The sequence below is a fragment of the Mobula birostris genome, chromosome 4 (assembly GCF_030028105.1).
Source record: "Mobula birostris isolate sMobBir1 chromosome 4, sMobBir1.hap1, whole genome shotgun sequence".
In the NCBI taxonomy this organism is placed as follows: Eukaryota; Metazoa; Chordata; class Chondrichthyes; order Myliobatiformes; family Myliobatidae; genus Mobula; species Mobula birostris.
In genome coordinates this window covers 74,761,077-74,783,742 of record NC_092373.1, presented here as the reverse complement: position 1 = coordinate 74,783,742, position 22,666 = coordinate 74,761,077, and the positions used below count along the sequence as shown (strand labels likewise).

Sequence of the window (22,666 nt, the reverse complement as noted above, 5' to 3'; positions counted from 1 at the left end):
AATATCCATAACTGATAAGCCAATTCTGTATAAAAATAGCAGTTTCTGTTAATATTTCAGAATAGTGTGGGTAACAGGGGCCCATGCTGTTCTCCTTGGACACAGGTAAATAAAATATCCTTGAATCGTAAGAGTGCGTCTGTTCTGGGCCCAGTTATTTTACTTATTTTATTCTTGTGACCTAAGCACTTTGTCTTTAACTAATTATTTTTTAATTATTTTTTGTTAAATATTGTGTATAATTTGTTTTATTAGGTTTGTCTTAATGCTGCACTGAATGACCTGAAGGCGCACACTCAGTGATTCAGGAACAGCTTCTTTCTCTCTGCCATCTGGTTTCTGAATGGACATTGAACCCATGAACACTATCTCACTTCTTTCATTATTTCTGTTTCTGCACTATTTTTAATTTAACTGTTTGATATATACACATTAAGTATTTATCTTTCTATCTTGTATATTGCTTTATTCTGCTGTAGCAAAGTTAGCAAATTTTGTGACATGTGCTGGTGGTATTAAATCTGATTCTGCTAATGATGCCGTGTGCCTGTGATTCTGCTGTAAGATAATTTTTGCTACTGCATTTATCAAGTTGTGGTACCTAGCTTGAGATGGACATGCAGCAGTTGTTCAATTGTCATTATTTTTTTAAAAAAAGTTACTTAACAAAGACTTGAGCCTAATTCAATCACCTGGTCAACATCCATGGTTGTACAGAACTCCAAATTTCTGCCCCCCCCATGTCAAACAGAATTACTTCTTCCTGCTTTGTTATTTGCACGTTGGCATAGCCTCACAATGTTTTAGATGATTTTAAGGTTTAAGTAACTAAGCTGCCTCGAGTTGATCATGCAGATTTGTTGAAATACCACATTGTCATTAGACAGGAAAAACTACCAGTTTCAGATCCGACAAAAGCATCCTGTACAAAACCAGCGAGACTATTGCTGAATTCAAAGCTGTACAAGCAGCCGCTGTGAAATTATGTAAGGCAATTGTTCTAAACTTTTGATTTGTTTGAATTCTAGCCACACAACACAATGAAATCTGATAAATCTGAGAGGTTACAAAGTTATTTCATGAATCTTTATACGGGTTCTTTAAATATTAATCCTGATCTGAATTAAACTGCTTGAATTGTCATGGTCCAGTCTTGTGCTTAAATTTCTTATTCTTACAGTAACTGTCTGTATATCCCATATTTGATTGAAGATAACTTTACCAACCAGACTTCAAACATTCTTTATCATTAACGTTATTTCTGCTTGAGCTGTTGTAAGTGAATTGAACGCAAGCAGGGCTCAAAACCGAAGCCTCTGCTTCCAGGTACTGAATTACTGTTAATTTGTGGTAGTCCAGTGCTAAACTGCACGTAATTCATAAGTACTTAAGTTTGAATGTAGACTTGGCTATTTCTAGCTCCAGATCTCTGGCTGTTACCAAACCATACCACCTTCTCCTGATATAAAATAAATCGTTTATGAGGGACAAGTTGATCTTCTGGCTGTCTCTGTGGAGTCATGGAAATCTTGTCAAAGGCGCACGAAAGTTGTGTAGAGAGGAATTTAAAAAAAGTTCACACTTGAAGGGAACGACAGATTAAAATCCGCATGCTGTTGACTGTACCAAAATTCCGCTGTGAGTTAAGGTTAACTCTTAATCTATTTAATTTCAACATTATCATTTACCTAATTCCACCAATGCCGCCACTAGCTCTTGCAGTCAGTTAAGGAGTGACATCGAATTTTCATGGAAAAATGGAAATGTCTTTTCACAGTAATCATAAACGAAAAAAAGTCAGGAATAGCCAGCATTTAAGCCACCAAGTGGCCACTTTGGGAAGCTGTAAGTTTTCTTGCTGAAGTTGTCTAGATGGCCACTATCTTACTGCGAAAAATGATTGAACAGATAGTTCTGCAAGTTCTGAGTTGAAGATACCAGAAATAATAGCACTAGTACAGAAATGATGCACATCCATATTAGGTTGTTTGAAAGTTGACCTTCCTGTAATTTTTTAAAAATTGCAATGTTGCATTTCAGAACTTATTAGTAGCCAATTTTAATATCCTAGCCCTTTGACTCCCACGAAAAGAAAATGTTAGAAAGCGTGCCTAATGGTATAAGATGATTGATTTACATTGGTCCTTTCCTTGCCAAATGTACTGTCCTGCCATATTGGCTAGGGTCCCTCTTTAGGTGTCCATTAAATGTGGAATAATGTATTGCATTGCTCACTTAATTTATTTTAAAAATAAAATTGGTGCATGCCATCCCCTGACATGTGATTAAATGAGTCATTAATTCCTCCTACCACAGACAGCTGGTTTCTTTCAGCAGCGCTGTCGAAAGGCTCAACCTTGCCTTTGCTTGCAGTTTTGCTGCTGCTTACTTGTGACTGATTTGCAAATTTCAGCCTCTGCCATCAGAACCTGGATGTTTTGTTGAGGGCATGGGCAATCCTCTTGCCCCGACTCCTGCCAGGCCTGTGCGGAATGAGCATCCATGCTGCCACCAGTGATAACACTTGTCAGACCTTTGGACTTGAGCAGCATCTCCACTGCCAGTGCTGTTCAGTTAGGAGTACATTTTTTACTGTTTGTCCACATTTGTACTTGAGCGCTTCATTTTGTTTCACTTTTACTAATGAGGATTCATCTCTTGCCATCATTTAAGCAAAAAGAGATTGGAAGCAGATGCAAGAGAACGTAACGTAAGAGTGCCATAGCTGTTTCAAGTTGCAGGATCTCCTCAAAAAAACAAATTATCAGACATAAAGATATAACGTGTTGGAAATGCACACCTCAGTTGAGTAAAATAACAAATGATTGTTCCAATATGATTTCCAGCAGTCTCATGTTGAAGGGAAATTGTTTTTTTTTCACATTCCATTGGTATGTAACAGTATGATTGCTTTATGATCTTCCTCTTACACAAAAGAAGTCCTGGGCCAGGAATCTAATGAACTAAATTTGTGGTTGGACCATGGGACCAGAAAATATTCTGTCAGAGCAGGGTTAGGACTTGTTTGAGTCTGCTCTGCCATCCAATCATGTATGATTTATGAACCCTCTCAACTCCATTCTCCTACCTTCGTTCCATTAACTTGGCGTGACGCCCTTACTGATAACTTTAAATGTAGTCAATGACTTGGCCTCCACAGCCATCTGTGGCATTGAATTCAACAGATTCAGCACTTTCTGACTAAAGAAATTCCTCCTCATCTGTTCGAAAGGGACATCCTTCTATTCTGAGGCTAAACCTTCTGGTCCTTGACTCTCCCATGAAAGGAAATATCCTCGCCACGTCTATTCTATCTGGGCCTTTCAGTATTTGATATGTTTCAATGAGATCCCACCACCCCCCACACTTCTAAACTCCAGTGAATACAGGCCCAGAGCCAAACACCCAACATTTTCATGAATCTCCTCTGGACCCTCTCCAATGCCAGCACATTCTTTCTCAGATAAGGGGCCCAAAATTGCTCTCAATACTCCCAAGTGTGGTCTGACCAACACCTTTTATACAAGACAAGGTCTCTTTGGGGGGGAGAGAGATGGAGTGGCAAAAAGAAAATAAAACCAGCATGAGTTGAGAAAAGAAGCAGATAAATTTAGAAGAGCTGTAAATGCCACGGGGATCTATTGCTCTTTCTAAAATAGGAAGAAGCAATGTTACAATGTAGAACTCTGAGTCATGTACAGGTTCAGTCATTCAGGAATGCTTGAGAAAACCACTTGGCCTGTGCCCAAACAACAGTCCTATGATTTTTATCCCTGCTGTCCTTTACTTTCATTGTCTTCATTTTCAGATCAATGGAATATTAATATCAACAACACTGTTTGTTCTGGATATATTGTTTCTGTGAGTTATTTAGCCAGTGTCTTTAAAAAAAAGTTCTCATGTAAGCTTTCAATGTCACTTCACATATCCCCATGCTTTTCTGCAATGACTACAGCTTCAGAGCTGGTTGTTAGCTGAAGTTCAGATTTGCTGTGATAGATAGCCTTGAGTAGCTCTACTTATTGAGGACCTGTTCTTGGCATGAGTCCAGGTTATGAATAACTGGTCAGGGTGCTTTGACTACCCTTTAAATTCCCATAATGATGATTAAAGTGATTACATGTTCTTTCCAGTTTGTGACCCAAATCCAATTAATCTGCAGTTTTTTAAAATATTCAATGGATTTAACTTCACTATGTTGTAGAGTACTACCTCAGACCTGGAAGAGTTCAAGATGTATTAATTACGTGTTTCTCAAAATTGGTTTTCGAGTTTTAGTGTGCTGGGCACATAATATCCACGTTGCTAAGGTCTTTTTGAATCCCTGCAAAGGAACATGAAATATATATTTTAGAAAAATGCCAGAAGTAGCTTTTGGTAGTTTGTGAACAGAATAGTATGCTAAAACTGGACTTGCTTGATTCTTGTGGGACCCTGCTCAATTTAGCACATTTGGAAATGCTCTTTTGACTGAAGGTATTTAACAACAGACTCCCTTTGGCAGCTGGGCAGCAACACCACAAACTGGAGCCATGACACATCACGGAGGAAGGAAGCGTGCAGTATGCCTCCTGTCTTTTTGTTAAGTGGTGCAGCTGAAAATGTTGGACACGGTGAGGTGAATTGCATATGGAAGGACCAGACAATTTTGTTTTTGCCCAGAAATGATTGATAATGCTATCATTCTGGTTAAAATTGCTGTTATGTGTGAATTGAGCGTGCAGGTAGGATCTTAATGAATCCAGTTCGCAGGCTGTAGCTTTTTTACTCAACAGTGGATGGGAAAGAATGTTTATTCTTGCTTCTGAGGTCCTTTGTAATGTTATCTGTTAAGTACAATATTAGGTGAAACAACAATGTTCAAATGGTTGGTAGAGGGATTGGGAAGGTTTAGAAAGTTTTAGGCCAAATGCTGGCAAATGGGATAAACTTGGTTGGGGCACCTTGGCCAATGTCCAAAGGGCCCATGCTATGGTGGTTCATTCATTGAACCAGAAGGTTACAGGGGAGAAGGGGACCATTATGTCTATTTTAAATGTTTTTGGTATATAGTGTGGAACAGGCCCTTCTGGCCCTTTGAGCTGCACTGCCCAGCAACCCCCCGATTTAACCCTTGCCTAATCACAAGCTCATTTACAATGACCAACTAACCTACCAACCAGTACATCTTTGCACTGTGGGAGAAAACTGAAGTACCCAGAGGAAACCTATGCAGTCATGGGAAGAACATACAAACTCCTTACAGACAGTGCAGGAATTGAACCAGAGTTGCTGGTACTATAAAGCCTGGGGTTAACCACTACATTACTGTGCTGCCCCCCCACCATGCAACTAATTGTTAAGCATCAGTGGTGTGATGTGCAGTGTACCAGTGGTTACACATGCTGCTGATTGATGGGAACTTTATGCATATCTTACTGTTAGTGTTTAAACATAATGAGATAAAAATTCCTCTCAATTTGTAACCTTAGAGTCTGTTTCAACAACAAAAGGATTAGACTTTGTTAGAAAACTTGTCAGGTTACCTACTATACTTGTAATGTGGTGGGTAACTTTTTATATTTGAAACAACCTTGAAGCTAACATTAAGACAACAAATGGATGGTTGAGAAGATGGTTGATTGGTTGTACAGAGCTGTGTAACGTTTGAATGTAACTGCTGAAGGTATCTTGTTAACCAATATTTAAGCCTGTTAGGATTGGGAAAGGACACAATTTACGAGTTTGCATTTTAATCTGACAGTTTAAGTATGTAAGAAAGTTGGAACCAGAAGCTTAATATCTTAAATAATTGTGTGAAAATAATTCCATGCTGTGCTTTTGCAAAATGTTTGTGAAAGCAAAAATTAACTGGCATCTATTGTATCATTTATTGTCTATCCATTATGTTACTGAGATTACTACATCTCCAATATGCAATCTGATTTTTACTGCCTTAAGGTTGCGGACGTGTGCTGTATATTTTAGGCAGCAGGTAAGTTTGCCTGATTCTACCTGTTTGCTGACTGAATACAGCATTTTTCATTCTAGCATCAATGGTATTTTGCTGCTTTATAATGAGTCTGTTAATTTGAGTCCTGTTGATGGATTTGTTTGCAACTAATCTCTCATAGTTTGTAATCTGTAGCATTGGATAAGCATTTGATCAGAATATAATCAGGCTTATGATTTATCCTCTTCCACACAATAAATAGAACAGAAGGCAGGAAAGTCACTCAATCTCTCTTGGTTAAAGGACAGAAGTTTTTTTTAGTGAGCACTTTTTGTAGAGGGGACTTTTATTAACTCTATTTCTGATGCAGATTTGAAAGGTTGGCTATCATGCATATGGATAGCAAAGTCTCAGAGGAAACTGACCAAACGGGCCAGTTTAGGTGGGACTAAGTATGGAAGGGTTGTGCTGAAGGGTTTTTTTTTGGCGCTTAGCTTTGACTAACTGAAATTGTTGAATTTAATCCTGAGTTTAAGGGTTACAATATGCTTAGTTAGGAAAGGAGATGCTCTTCCTTGAGCTTACGGTACCTGTATCCAAAGGTGGGTCAGAGTTGGAGTGGAATGGATTATCAGGAAGCAGAAGAAAGGCTGCATTCTGCAAGGTAAATATTCTGCTTTCAGAATTTTCAAAACTATTTCCTGAACAAAACTAAAGGGACGTTGAAGTATTATCTCCAATAAGGAAGTACAGAACCAAATAACAGAAATCAGCTTTGTTTGCCAGTTAAAACTGCCTTGAGGAGGAATTTCTCCTACAAGTGAAAATTTGGAACTCTGTACCCCAGAGAACTGGGTACCAAGTTACACAGTGTGTACAAGCCAGAGCTAGAGATTTGAAAACAGACAAAGGAAAAGGTTATGGAGATTTGGTGGAAAAATGGAAAAAGTCAAAGCCAAAGTTCAAAGCAGCCAAGATTTTGTTTAATGGTAGAATAGACCAATCCAATTTAATGGCCATCTCTTATTTTGAGTGGGTTGAGGAATGCAAATGGTATGCTCCGCTGTCAGGTGTGGTAGTAATATGCTGACATGCAATTGTGATCAGACTCGTTTTGCAGCAGGGATAGATACTTGATCTGGACCAATTCAGATGTGGAATCTGAAGGAATTTGGTGAAGAGATCGGAAGTGTAGTGAGAGTTTGAAGTGGTAGTTTGTATGGAAGAGTAATAGTAGATATATTGAAACTCCCTCTTAAAAGGGAGTGGGGGAGTAATTGAAAAGATGAAATTGTTGTGTCAATAATCCTAGGCTTGGCAAGTACAATGCAAGAAGTTCTGCAAAAGCTTAAAAAGAAGCAACACAGACTGGGGTGATGAACCAATGGCATGTGTGCCCAAGATAGCATGTACAAAATTTTTGGCACGCAACATGCAGTGCTGTCCCTTGATTGTTTAAACACAACTCAAAATTAAAAATAATATATAATCTGTGTTTCCAGATGAAGTAGTGAATGAGTTTTTCCAATATGAGAGTAATGAGATGTTTTCACAGTAAATCTTGGCACCAATTTGACAGTTGTGACAACACATGATGTTGGATGATTTGCTTTCAGACCTATGTACACATTGGTATCTGGGAGTAAGCAATTGGGCCAGATGGCATTGGCTTTGCTCTGCTTATTTTTTCTGTTGTCATTTGTGAGTGAATGCTGGACATTCAGTCACAATTACAGTAAATACTGTATGTAATTTACCACCTCTATGAATATTTGCATTTTCAATAAACATTTTATAATCAGTAAAAATGTTAAGTTTATCAGTGATATTATGGTCGTGTTTACCCTTTACAGCTAGAATGTCAGATACACTAGCAAAGAAACAGAAATAGAAGCAGCAGAGATTTTCAAGAGTAATGGAGTGAAAGATTAGGTTTGATTTAACAAGAGTAATAGATCATTATTTATACATTCTGAAAGAGTAGTGTGCAGGACTTCCTCCGTAAAGCAACATAACTTGTCATTTAGTGCAGCAGCAAACGTCTCACTGAGACCAGTGTTTGCTTTGCTTTCCTTTCCTTGAAATTATAAACTTCATTGCATATTTATAAAAGATCATGTTCATAATTCTGAGGTACAGCAAAAATATTCTTTAGAATACATGTATCATGGTTCTTTATCTGACAGGGCTGTATGCTATTTACAGTGTACTTGTGGTCAGATTTCAGTAATAGAGGAAGAGCTTGAAATGTATGGGATAAATCTCAGAAAATTCTGTTGCTTAAGATCTTATATTTCCATTCCATTGCATATATTGTAAGCTTTGTTCTTTAAAAAGCCATGCTCTGACTTGCCTTTTTAGTGTACCCATAACATTGTTTTCTCCCCTCCCCTCTTCCTCTACTCTCCACTCTGACCTTTTACCTCTTCTCACCTGTCCATCATCTCACCCTGTGTGCCCCCCACTTCCTTTCTTCTGTCGTCCACTCTCCCTTCCTATCAGATTCCTCCTTTGCCATTCCCACGCACCTATGACCTATCACCTGGCTTCACCTATCACCTTTAGCTGGTCCTCCCCTCTCCCCCCCCCCCCCCCCCACGTTTTTCATTCTGGAGTCGTCCCTCTTCCTTTCCAGGCCTGATGAAGGATCTTAGCCTGAAATGTCAATCATTATTCAACAGGTACATTTAACATAGAAACATAGAAAACCTACAGCACAATACAGGCCCTTTGGCCCACAAAGCTGTGCCGAGCATGTTCTTTCCTTAGAAATACCTAGGCTTACCCATAGCCCTCTGTTTTTCTAAGCGCCGTGTATCCATCCAGGAGGCTCTTAAAAGACCCTATCTTTTCTGCCTCCATCACTGCTGCCACTCTGCGTATAAAAGAAAACAACAACAAACAAACAAACTTGCCCGTGACATCTCCTCTGTACCAACTTCCAAGTACCTTAAAAATATGCCTGCTCGTCCTAGCTATTTCAGCCCGAGGAAAAAGCCTCTATCAGGTCACCTCTCATCTTCTGTCGTTCCAAGGAGAAAAGGCTGAGTTTGCTCAACCTATTCTCATAAGTCATGCTCCCCAGTCCAGGCAACATCCTTGTAAATCTCCTCTGCACTCTTTCTGTGGTTTCCACGTTCTTCCTATAGTGAGGCGACCAGAATTGAGCACAGTACTCCAAGTGGGGTCTGACTAGTATCCTATACAGCTGCGATGTTACCTCTTGGTTCCTAAGCTTAATCCCATGATTGATGAAGAGCAATGCACCATATGCCACCTTAACCACAGAGTCAACCTGTGTAACAGCTTTGAGTATCCTATGAACCTGGACTCCAAGATCCCTCTGATCCTCCACACTGCCAAGAGTCTTACCATTAATGCTATATTCTACCATCACATTTGACCTACCAAAATGCACCACCTCACACTTATCTGGATTGAACTCCATCTTCCACTTCTCAGCCCAGTTTTGCTTCCTATCAATGTCCTACTGTAACCCTCCACACTATCCACAACACCCTCGACCTTTGTGTCATCAGCAAACTTACTAACCCATCTGTTCACTTCCTCATCCAGGTCATTTATAAAAATCAAGAAGAGTAAGGGTCCCAGAACAGATCCCTGAGGCACACCACTGGTGACCAACCTCCATACAGAATATGACTCGTCTACAACCAATCTTTGCCTTCTGTGTGCAGGCCAGTTCTGGATCTACAAAACAATGTCCCCTTTGATCCCATGCCTCCTTACTTTCTCAATAAGCCTTGCATGGGTTACCTTATCAAATGCCTTGTTAAAATCCATGTACACTACATCTATGGCTCTACCTTCATCAATGTGTTTAGTCACATACTCAGAAAATTCATTAGACTCATAAGGCACGACCTGCCTTTGACAAAGCCATGCTGACTATTCCTAATCATATTATGCCTCTCCAAATGTTCATAAATCCTGCCTGTCACGATCTTCTCCATCAACTTGCCAACCACTGAAGTAAGACTCACTGGTCTATAATTTCCTGGGCTATCCCTACTTCCTTTCTTGAATAAAGGAACAACATCCGCAACCCTCCAATCCTCCGGAAACTCTCCCAACCTCATTAATAATGCGATCATCGCCAGAGGCTCAGCAATCTCCTCCCTCACTTCCCACAGTTGCCGGGGGTACATTTGGTTTGGTCCCGGTGACTTATCCAACTTGATGCTTTCCAAAAGCTCCAGCACGTCCTCTTCCTTAATATCTACATGGTCAAGCTTTTCAGTCTGCTGCAAGTCATCCCTACAGTCGCCAAGGTCCTTTTCCATAGTGAATACTGAAGTAAAGTATTCATTAAGTACCTCTGCTATCTCCTCTGGTTCCATACACACTTTTCCACAGTCACACTTGATAGGTCCTATTCTCTCACGTCTTTAATGTCAGAGAAATTTATATAATATTCATCCTGAAATTCTTTTTCTACGCAAACATCCACAAAAACAGGCGTGCCCCAAAGAATGAATGACAGTTAAGCGTTAGAACCCTAAAGCGCCCCCCCCCAAGTTCACCTTCCCATGCACAAGCACCAGCAAGGCAACGACCCCCCCTTTCCCCCACCAGCAAAAAAGCATCGGAGTCGAGCATGTAGCAAAGCATCAATAAAGACAGACATACAGTACCCCAAAGACTACTTGTTCACCTGGTAGTTCGACATACCACAGGCGCTGTCTGTCTCCCTAATAAGGGAGAAGGGGTGTCCCTGTTTCACAGCGAGAGGGAAGATATAACAAACAACTTGCTGATTTTTTTTGTAATTTATTTTTTATTGAAGTTCATCATCAAACAAACATTCCCATAAGATGTATTTCAGATACTGTACATATATATCATATAATATTTGTCACATCTCCACATAATATTTATCTGAAGTATACACTTATAGAAAGGAGAGGAAAGAAAGAACAATTGAAAGAAGAAAACTATGTACAAGTAGGGAGTGATTTTTTTTACAACATATTCATTGACTTGTGAGAATAAAATCAGGCCTATGAGGTGTGTAGTTAAACCATCTTTCCCCAGTATAAATCAAACTGTTCCAACTTATGATTAACAGATGCTGTTATCTTCTCCATTTTGTAAATGTCCATCATAATTTCCATCCGTACATTTAAAGTTGGGTTCTCCTGTGATGACCATTTCCTGGTAAGGGTCTTTTTACCAGCCACCAGCAGTACATTCATTAAATATTTATCTCTTTTCAACCATTCTTGAGGTATATACCCAAAATCAACTCATCGTTTTATAATGTTAAAAAACTGTTGCGTCACTTTTTCTGAGCTCTGTGCCCAGAGAGCCGGCCCCAGGGCTCAGGTCTCGGACACACAGTCAGCAGCTAACCTGCTTCTGATGGTCTGTGTTCTCCTGCAACGCCTCAGTCAGGGGCACCGGCCTTGAATCAGCTCATCTCCAGAGCCACGATAATCCAGCACCCTGAAGGCATGGTAGTCCTTCGGGTCACTTCCTTGGGATATCAAAAAGCAGCCGGTTGTGAGGTTGATAGATGCTGCCAAACCTACTGAATTCCTCCAGCATTTTGTGTGTTCCCCTTAACAATGTTCCTCTTCCGTAAAAAAAATAAAATGACAACTAATTTGAAGTTTCCTGGCAATCTCTGCTGTTAATAATACACTAATCAATGAGAATAGCGCTGCTGTAGTTTGTGTATAAAGCAGTTGTATTGCATTTTGAACACAAGCCGAAAGAAGCTATAATCTGAAATAAATTAGAATGCTTGAATAACTCAGTAGGTCAAACTGCATCTGTGGAGGCAAAAGGTTTAAGTTGGTGTTTTGGTTCAGGATCCCAACCTAGCATTTTTTTTTGCCACCGCAGATGTTCCTTGACTCGTTGATTTCTGTTGCATTTTGACATGGGGCATTTCAGAATTTTTGCTTTTGCAAAAGACCAGCAGTCGTGTGCCCTGCTTTTTTGGTGGTGCTTACCATTATTTCCATTCCTCTTCCCCCATTTGTTTCTAATTTAAGTGAAAGCTACTTGTAAATTTGAAAGCATTTTAAAATCAATTTTGGTTATTTTCAAATGTAATTGTGTGCATAATTGAGGGCAAGAATTATTTACACTTGCAAATCCCTGGTGCAAATTCATTGCACTATTCTTGCGCACAATTATTTAAATCCCTACTTATTACTGTGCGGTAATGTTAAAGCTATATAAGACCTTAGTTAGACCCCACTTGGAGTACTGTGTTCAGTTCTGGTCACCTCACTACAGGAAGAATGTGAATGTTATAGAGAGACTACAGAGGAGATTTACCAGGATATTGCCTGGATTGGAGAGCATAGTATGCCTTATGAGAATAGGTTGAGTGAACTTAGCCTTTTCTCCTTGGAGCGACAGAGGATGAGAGGAGACGTGATCGGGTTGTATAAGACGATGAAAGGCATTGATCGTGTGGGTAACTAGAGCCTTTTTTCCCCAGGGCTGAAATGGCTAACACGAGGGGGCATAGTTTTTAAGGTGCTTGAAAGTAGGTAAAAGGGAATGTCAAAGGTAAGTTTTTCGTACAAAGAGTGCTGGGTGCATGGAATGCACTGCCAGCGAAGGTGGTAGAGGTGGATACAATAGGGTCTTTTAAGAGACTCTTAGATAGGCACATGGAGCTTAGATAAATAGAGGGCTATGCAGCAGGGAAATTCTAGGCAGCTTCTAGAGTAGGTTACTTGGTCGGCATAACACTGTGGGCAGAAGAGCCTGTAATGTGCTATGTAGATTCTCTGTTTCTGTTAGGATTTAGGAGAAAATTTTACTGCAAAGAGCCTGCAAATGATGCACCATTTCTCTATAACGCTTATATTTTGTCTGCTTAATAAATAGAAAGGGCAGGGAATGTATTTAGTATCTTGTTAATCAAAGTGTTCTATGGTGGATACAAGAAAATTCTTATTTCCCATTAGTGACTGCCGAGCACCCAAGAGGGAGAAAAGAATATCTTGGAGTAGCCTTTTGCCTTAAATTGGCCATTCTGCATCCACTCATCCTTTGTTCTCATGTTGTAACCTCAATTTTCTTTGTTCTCATGTACAGTGAACTCAACCTCATTCTCTAACTCAAACGTTACAATCCTTAAAATTTGGGATTGGATTCAACAATTTCACATAACCAACCTTTCCAAATTCCATCAGAATTGGCCAATATTAGGGAACGATTATCAACCTGTAGTAATACAGCTTCTCTCTCCACAAAATGCAACCTGCCTTGGAGTGTTTCTAGCATTTTTAAGATGGTATCCACAATACAAAGTTGTAGAAAAAGCTGTGCAAATTTCCTACTGCTCTATATCCCACAGTTCCTGCAATTTAATTTTCTCCCCACGATCCTCCTCCTTAGATATTCTCCAGACAGATCCCCAAGGGGAAATAAATGCCTCTAAGCTATTGTCAATGGTTTGGTGTTTCTTGATCTCCACCATGTCACAAATACTTCCTTTGCTTTTTTAACTCATCACTTTTACTGTGACAAAAAGGACTTCAATTTCTAATTCGGATGAAAGGTCATCAACCTGGAAACTTAACCTGACCTCTCTCTGTTCCAATGCTGCCAAACATGCTGAATATTTTGCAACATTTCCTATCTTGTATCGGGAATTTAAAAAAAAACTTATCCTGCTGTTGCTTTAGGGCCTACATGCGGTTTTACAAACGTGTTTGTATATATATGCGTTTAAATTGGTCAAATTGTGTCACATTATTGACAAGTGGTGGGGGGAATCCAATAAATCTATCTTGTGAGAGCAAATAGTTTAATCATCTTTTAGGTTAATGGGGAAAAAATAATTTGTATGCTTGTCACCCCTCTTACAATAACAGGATGTGCAAAACCGTACCTTTCTGAAATGTCGTTTTTTTGCATTATGGCAACAAGGCTGCCAATTAATGCTCAGTACTGACACTTAGTGTGATGTGTTTAGAGGTAGTGATTGTAGGAAACATGACCAGCTTTCATTCAAAATATTTTAGAATTGTGACTTGATTTGGATTTAGAATTGGGGCATAAATTGTATAACTTCTATGAAGAATGGTATTTCTACATTTGCGGTCTCTCCATATGAAATACCTATAGATGTGTGGTGGAGAGTGTATTGAATGGTTGCATCATGGCCAGGTATGGAATTGGCAATGCCCTTGTAAAGATAAGCCTAAAAAGAGTAGTGGATACAGCCCAATCCGTCACAGGTCAAGCCCTCTCCACCACTGAGCACATTTACAAGGAGCGCTGTCACAGGAAAGCAGTATCCATCATCAAGGACACCCACCATCCAGGCCATGTTCTCTTCTCGCTGCTGCCATCAGGAAGGAGATTCAGGACTCGCACCACCAGGTTCAGGAACAGTTATTATCCCTCAACCATCAGGCTCTGGAGCCAGTGGGGATAACCTCATTCGACTTCACTTGCTCCGCCTCTGAACTGAGGTACAAGCATAGCCAAGCCAACACATTTCTTAATTGCAAGAAACTTTCGGACCATTCTTGTGGTGTTTAGTATTGTAGCTTTCTAAAGATTAACATAAATATTGCTGTGTAGGCCTAACTGTTGAATGCTATTGTGTAGTGACTTTGGGATGTTGCCAGTTGTAGATATTACTCTTGGGACAATATGTGCCTGTTCATGTTGCACTGTTTTTCAATTTCCTCTTTCAATTCAGCATATTTCTGTTGTTTTTCACTTGGTGATTGCTGTATGTTATTGGTGTTTGGAATGGCTCTGTTTATTAAGTAAGTTGTTCTTGCTAGTTTATCCTGTAACATTATATCCAGACAGTTATTATGGATTGTTCTATCTGTTATAATGATCTGTCATAATATAAGTTGTGGGACTCTGATTCTAAAATTGGATCAGGCTTGTATTTCTAGTAATGTATAGCGTATTTTATGAGTTTGTATTTTAAAGCAAGATATTGGTGAGTGATGTTTGTCTGTGTAAGTAATTAGTTTGAGTTAAACTGCTGCAGGATCGTGTAATGTGTTGGATTGTTTCTGGTTTATCATGGCGTTTTCTGCGCTTATCATGTATGTTATGGTCTTTTATTGTGGATGTTTGATATTTTTGTGTTAACTACCTGGTTCTGTTTTGTCTCTGTTTCTGGGAAGGGGTCCCCAACTCTGAGCCAGGGGTTCCTTTCCTTGTTGACATCCAGTCTGTTCAGGTCTTGGGGATGTCGTCCATGGAGGGTCATGCTCTTCCACTGGTTCACTTTTCTTCTGTAGTGATTTCAGTGTACTGGGTTGTGTTTTAAGTTTAGTGATGTATGCCCAACGGAATTGCATATGCTGTTGTGGAGTGCTGAATCCTGTGTTCCTTGATGAAAATGTATCCCAAGAACTTGTAGCTGGCTGTTGTGTAAATTTTTTTGTCTATTGATTCCTCTATATCTTTCTGTCCTAAGTAGTGTTAATCGAAGCGCGTGTGAGTGTACTTGGTGTTTTTAAGTTGTCATTTCAGTTCTTATTTTTCTTTATAAATTTCTCAGATTGGTTTCGATCAAGATGTTATGCCAAAAGAATGTTAATATGGGTATAGTGAAAGTGTTCATTGACTTTGTTATATTTTCACTATTGAGCTATGATTGCTATATTAAGCCTTGAAGTAAATTCTGTGAAATGTTTTCCCTTTATCGGAACTATGATCTATTTTCTATGCTTGTTGATATCCCAGGTACTTGCGTGTTTCATGTTAATCATCCAGTTGTATTGTGTCCTGTTGCTCTGTTTTGTATTCTAGTATCTTTCATTGTCTCTAAAGTTCTACACCTATCCATCCCAAAGTTCATGTTTATATCTTTAGAAAATAATTTTACTATTAGAACTATTTTCTTCATCTTTACTAAAGAGCATATAGTTTCAAATCGTCCATTTACAGGTTTGTCAAGGTATAATTCGTTTGGTTGTCTCTGATTTGATGCCCTGTTTTCATCTGATTCAGCAGATTTGAAGCTAGACAAAACCATGGTGGTTCTTTTGTGGTTGTTAATAGATACGATGATTATAGCATGCCAATGCTTCATAAGATGATGTAGGAATTTCACAAGTATTGGGTACTTAAAAAAAAAAAAAAAATTATATATGAACTTCTATTAGTCAGGAGTCTGCGACAGAAGCAAATGCTTTTTGGTAGTCAATAAAACAAAGATTTCTGCATTATTTATTAATAATTTCTTTCTCTTTTTTTTGTATCTGCCGTGTTGTTTTCTTAACACATTGGTGTTGTCCGTCCTGTTGGGTACGGTCTATCATTGATTCTGTTTCTTGTATTTACTGTGATTCCCTCAAGAAAATGAATCTCAGGGCTATTTATGGTGACATAGTACTTTGGTAATAAGTTTACTTTGGACTTTGAATTGCTTGTACTTCTGGGGCTGGGGTTGCACCATAATTTTCTGATTCAGAGGCAAAAGTCTGAACACATGGGTCGATAATGTTGAGAGTATTCATGGCTCAAATAAGAAGTCACTGGTCTGCTTCATCTGCTCTGGGTATCGTGTCCATGGACTTAATTTCATTCTGAATGCTGTTGCTCACTTTTATTGTTTGCAAGATTTGTTTTTTTTTGTTCCTCTCTCTGTGCATTGGGTGTTTTAGTCTTTTTTTAAATGAATTCTTTCGGGTTTGCCTGTTGTATAATTTAAACAATGATATTAAATGAACTTTGATATACAAGTAATAGCCTTGTATCTTGAAGGCTTGTGTTTTTTTTGTACCAAATGGGATTTAACTTGGCAGAAGTGTAAAAGGGAAAAGATGTGAGCTGTGAGAACAAACAGAAAGGAGATTCTGTGGACGAGGATGAGATTCTGGGATGGTATGTAGATTGGGACAGGCTGTTTTCTGACAAAAGTGTACTTGGTAAGTGGGAGGCTTTCAAAAGTGAAATTTTGAGAGTGCAAAGCTAGATTTGCCTGTCAGAATAAAAGGCAAAGATAACAGGTTTAGGTAGCCTTGGTTTTCAAGAAAGATTGAGACCATGGTTAAGGAAAAGGAGGAGGTGTATCATAGGTATGGGCAGGAATGAACAAGTAAGGTGCTCATGAAGTATTTGAAATACAAGGGAACACTTAAAGAAATCAGGAGGGCTAAAAGAAGGCGAGTTTGCCCTAGCAGACAAGGTGAAGAAGAATCTGAGGGGATTCTGCAGATATGTTAAGAGCAAAAGGATTGAAAGAGGCAAAATTTGTCCCCTGGAAGGTCATAATGGTATTCTATGCATGGAGCCAAAAGAGATGGGAGAGATCTTAAATGGATACTTGCACCTGTATTTTACTCGGGAGATAGCCATAGGGTCTATGGAAATAAGGCAAAGCAGCAGCGAGGTCATCGGCCCTATACAGGAGGTGGTGTTTATCGTCTTGAGGCAAATCGGGGTGTGGATAAATCCCCAGAGCCTGATAAGGTGTTCCCTTGGGCACTGTGGGTGACAAGTGCAAAAGTTGCATGGGCCATAGCAAAGATATTTAAATCGTTCTTAGTGACAAGTGAGATACTGGAGGATTTGGGGATAGAAACATAGAAAACCTACAGCACAATACAGGCCCTTCGGCCCACAAAGCTGTGCCGCACATGTCCTTACCTTAGAACGACCTAGGCTTACCCAAAGCCCTCTATTTTTATAAGCTTCATGTATCCATCCAGGAGTCTCTTAAAAGACCCTATCTTTTTCGCCTCCGCCACTGCCGCCGGCAGCCCATTCCACGCACTCACCACTCTCTGCGTTTTTTAAAAAAAAAACAAAAAAAAACTTACCCCTGGCATCACCTCTGTACCTACTTCTAGGCACCTTAAAACTGTGCACTCTCATGTTAGCCATTTCAGCCCTGCGAAAAAGCCTCTGACTATCCACACGATCAATGCCTCTCATTATCTTATAAGCTTCTATCAGGTCACTTCTCATCCTCTGCCACTCCAACTAGAAAAGGCCGAGTTCACTCAAGCTACTTTCATAAAGCATGCTCCCCAATCCAGGCAATATCCTTGTAAATCTTCTCTGCACCCTTTCTGTAGTTTCCACATCCTTCCTGTAGTGAGGTGACCAGAACTGAGCACAGTACTCCAGGTGGGGTCTGACCAGGGTCCTGTATAGCTGCAACATTACCTCTCAGCTCCTAAACTCAATCCCATGATTGATGAATGCCAATGCACCGTATGCCTTCTTAACCACAGAGTCAACCTGCGCAGCAGCTTTGAGTGTCCTATGGACTCAGACCCCAAGATCCCTCTGATCTTCCACACTGCCAAGGGTCTTACCATTAGTACTATATTCTGCCATCATATTTGACCTACCAAACTGAAGCACCTCACACTTATCTGGGTTGAACTCCATCTGCCACTTCTCAGCTCAGTTTTGCATCCTTTTGATGTCCTGCTGTAACCTCTGACAGCCCTCCACACTATCCACAGCACCCCCAACCTTTATGTCATCAGCAAATTCACTAACCCATCCCTCCACTTCCTCTTCCAGGTCATTTATAATACAAATATCACAAAGAGTGGGGGTCCCAGAACAGAGCCCTGAGGCACACCACTGGACACCATGCAGAATATGACCCGTCCACAACCATTCTTTGCCTTCTGTGTGCAAGCCAGTTCTGAATCTACAAAGCAATGTCCCATTGGATCCCATTCCTCCTTACTTTCTCAATAAGCCTTGCATGAGGTACCTTATTAAGTGCCTTGCTAAAATCCATATACACTATATCTACAGCTCTACCCTCATCAATGTGTTTAGTCACATCCTCAAAAAATTCAATCAGGCTCATAAGGCACGACCTGCCTTTGACAAAGCCATGCTGACTATTCCTATCATCTTATGCCTCTGCAAATGTTCATAAATCCTGCCTTTCAGGACCTTCTCCATCAACTTACCAACTACTGAAGTAAGACTCACTGGTCTATAATTTCCTAGGCTATCCCAATTCCCTTTCTTGAATAAGGGAACAACATGTGCAACCCGCCAATCCTCCGGAAACTCTCCCGTCCTCATTGATGATGCAAAGAACATTGCCAGAGGCTCAGCAATCTCCTCCTTCACTTCCCACAGTAGCCTGGGGTACATCCCGTCAGGTCCTGGTGACTTACCCAATTTGATGCTTTCCAAATGCTCCAGCACATCCTCTTCCTTAATATCTACATGCTCAAGCTTTTCAGCCCACTGCAAGTCATCCTTACAATCGCCAAGATCCTTTTCCGTAATGAATACTGAAGCAAAGTATTCATTAAGTACCTCTGCCATTTCCTCTGGTTCCATTCACACTTTTCCACTGTCACACTTGATTGGTCCTATTCTTTCACATCTTGTCCTCTTGCTCTTCACATACTTGTAGAAGTCCATGGGGTTTTCCTTAATCCTGTCCGCTAAGGTCTTCTCATGGCCCCTTCTGGCTCTCCTAATTTCATTCTTAAACTCCGTCCTGCTAGCCTTATAATCTTCTAGATTCATATCATTACCTAGTTTTTTTGAACCTTTCGTAAGCTCTTCTTCTTGACATGATTTACAACAGTCTTTGTACACCACGGTTCCTGTACCCTACCATCCTTTCCCTGTCTCATTGGAATGTATCTATGCAGAACACCAAGCAAATACCCCCTGAACATTTGCTGCATTTCTTCCATACGTTTCCCTGAGAACGTCTATTTCCAATTTATGCTTCCAAGTTCCTGTCTGATAGCCTCCTATTTCCCCTACTCCAATTAAACACTTTTTCCTAAATTGTCTGTTCCTATCCCTCTCCAGTGCTATGGTAAAGGAGTTAGAATTGTGATCACTATCTCCAAAATGCTCTCCCACTGAGAGACCTGACACCTGACCTGGTTCATTTCCCAATACCAGATCAAGTACAGCCTCTCCTCTTGTAGGCTTATATACATATTGTGACAGGAAACCTCCTTGAACACACCTAACAAACCCCATTCCATCTAAACCCCTCACTCTATGGTGATGCCAATCAATATTTGGGAAATTAAAACCTCCGACCACCACAACCCTGTTATTATTACTCCTTTCCAGAATCTGTCTCCCTATCCGCTCCTCAATGTCCCTGTTACTATTGGGTGGTCTAGATATAAAAAAAAAATACCCAGTAGAGTTATTGACCCCTTCCTATTCCTAACTTCCGTCCACAGAAATTCCGTAGACAACCCCTCCATGAGTTCCTCCTTTTCTGCGGCCGTGATACTATCTCTGATCAACAGTGCCACGCCCCACCTCTTTTGCCTCCCTCCCTGTCCTTTCTGAAACATCTAAAACGTTGCACTTGAAGTAGCCATTGCTGCCCCTGCACCATCCAAGTCTCTGTAATGACCACCACATCATAGCTCCAAGTGCTGATCCGCACTCTAAACTCATCCGCTTTATTCATAATACTCCTCGCATTAAAATAGACACATCTCAAGCCATTGGTCTCAGTGCGTCCCTTCCTTATCACCTGCCTTTCCTCCCTTTCGCACTGTCTCCAAGCTTTGTGTTTATGAGCCAACCTCCCTTTCTTCCGTCACTTCAGTTCGGTTCCCACCTCCCAGCAATTCTTGTTTATACTCTCCCCAATAGCCTTTGCAAAATTCCCTGCCAGGATATTGGTCTCCCTCAGATTCAAGTGCAACCTGTCCTTTTTGTGCAAGTCACACCTGCCCCTGAAGAGGTCCCAATTATCCAGAAATCTGAATCCCTGCTCCCTGCCCCCTGCTCCAATCCCTCAGCCATGCATTTATCCTCCACCTCATTCTATTCCTATACTCACTGTCACGTGGCACAGGCAGTAAACCTGAGATTACTACCTTTGATGTCCTGCTTCTCAGCTTCCTTACTAACTGCCTGTAATCTGTTTTGAGGACCTCCTCCCTTTTCCTGCCTATGTTGTTGGTACCAATATGTACCATGACCTCTGGCTGTTCTCCCTCCCACTTCAAGATATCATGGACGCGATCAGAAACACCCTGGACCCTGGCACCTGCGAGGCAAACTACCATCCGCGTTTCTTTCCTGCGTCCACAGAATCGCCTCTCTGAACCCCTAACTGTAGAGTCCCCTTTCGCTGCTGCCATCCTCTTCCTTTCCCTACTCTTCTGAGTCATGAGATAGCTAATGTTCTACTGTTTAAGAAAGGGTCTAAAAAAATAATCCAGGAAATTGTCGGCCAGTAGGGCCTGACATCAGTAGTGGAAAGTTATTGGAACGTATTCTGAGGGATCAGATATGCGTATTTGGATAGATGGACAGATTAGGTGTAGTCAGTATGGCTTTGTGCATGGTAGATTGCATCCAACAAATCTTGTAGTTTTTTGAGGAAGTTACCAGGAAAGTTGAAGGCAAGGCAGTGGATCTTAGTAAGGCATTTGACAGGGTCCTCCATGAGAGGTTGGTCAGGACAGTTCAGCCGCTCATCATTCAAGATGAGGTAGTAATTTGGATCGGATATCGGCTTTGTGGGAGAAACTAGAGAGTGGTAGCAGATAGTTGTCTCTCTGACTGAGGCCTGTGTCTAGAGGACTGCTGCAGGGATCGATGCTGGATCTGTTGTTTGTCATCTATGTCAATGATCTGGATCATAATGTCGTTAACTGAATAAACAAATTTGCAGATGACACCAAGATTGGAGGTGTAGTAGACAGGAATACTATTGAACTTGCAGCATGATCTGAACCTGCGGGAAAAATGGGCTGAAAAATGGCAGATGGAATTTAATACAGCCAAGTTTGGGGTGTTGCACTTTGAAAGTCCAATCAGATTAGATCTTGCACAGTGAATGGTAGGGCACTGAGGAGTGTGGTAGAACAAGGGTATCTGGGAATACTGGTCCATAATTCATTGGAAGTGGCAGCATAGGGTCATCAAGAAAGCTTTTGGCATATTGGCCTTCATAAATCAATGTATTGAGTACAAGAGATGGAATGTTGTGTTGAAGCTGTATAAGGTGTTGGTGAGACCTAACTTGGGATATTATCTACAGAAGAGATGTACAAATCCCATTTCCAGAAAAGTTGGGATATTTTCCAAAATTCAATAAAAACAAAAATCTGTGATATGTTAATTCACGTGAGCCTTTATTTAACTGACAAAAGTACAAAGAAAAGATTTGCAATAGTTTTACTGACCAACTTAATTGTATCTTGTAAACACACACAAATTTAGAATTTGATGGCTGCAGCACGCTCAACAAAAGTTGGGACAGAGGCATGTTTACCATTGTGTTACATCACCTTTCCTTTTAATAACACTTTTTAATCATTTTGGAACTGAGGATACTAATTGTAGTAGATTTGCAATTGGAAATTTTGTCCATTCTTGCTTGATATAAGACTTCAGCTGCTCAACAGTCCGTGGTCTCCGTTGTCTGATTCTCTTCTTCATGATGCGCCATACATATTCAATAGGAGATAGATCTGGACTGGCAGCAGGCCAGTCAAGCACACACACTCTGTGTCTACAAAGCCACTCTGTTGTAACCCGTGCAGAATGTCGTCTGGCATTGTCCTGCTGAAATAAGCATGGCCGTCCCGGGAAGAGACGTCGCCTTGATGGCAACATATGTCTCTCTAAAATCCTAATATATGCCTCAGAGTCAATGGTACCGTCACATACATGCAACTCACCCATACCATCACAGATGCTGGCTTTTGCACCTTTCGCTGATAACAATCTGGATGGTCGTTTTCATCTTTGGCACGGAGAACTCGATGCCCGTTTTTTCGGAAA

The 22,666-nt window shown here is 40.5% G+C and overlaps 1 protein-coding gene across 2 annotated transcripts in view; it reads left to right on the top strand.

Annotated features, from left to right (window-relative positions):
- LOC140196422 (SH2/SH3 adapter protein NCK1-like) overlaps positions 1-22,666 on the top strand; it is a 231,602-nt gene that overhangs the window by 141,099 nt on the left and 67,837 nt on the right. Inside the window, exon 1 of one of the 2 annotated variants that reach the window (XM_072255622.1) lies at positions 14,664-14,700. The exons of the other annotated variant lie outside the window; for it this stretch is intronic. The gene's annotated coding sequence lies outside the window, so the exon portion shown is untranslated. Of the gene's footprint in view, positions 1-14,663; positions 14,701-22,666 lie in introns of those variants that run through there. 2 annotated transcript variants of the gene reach the window in all.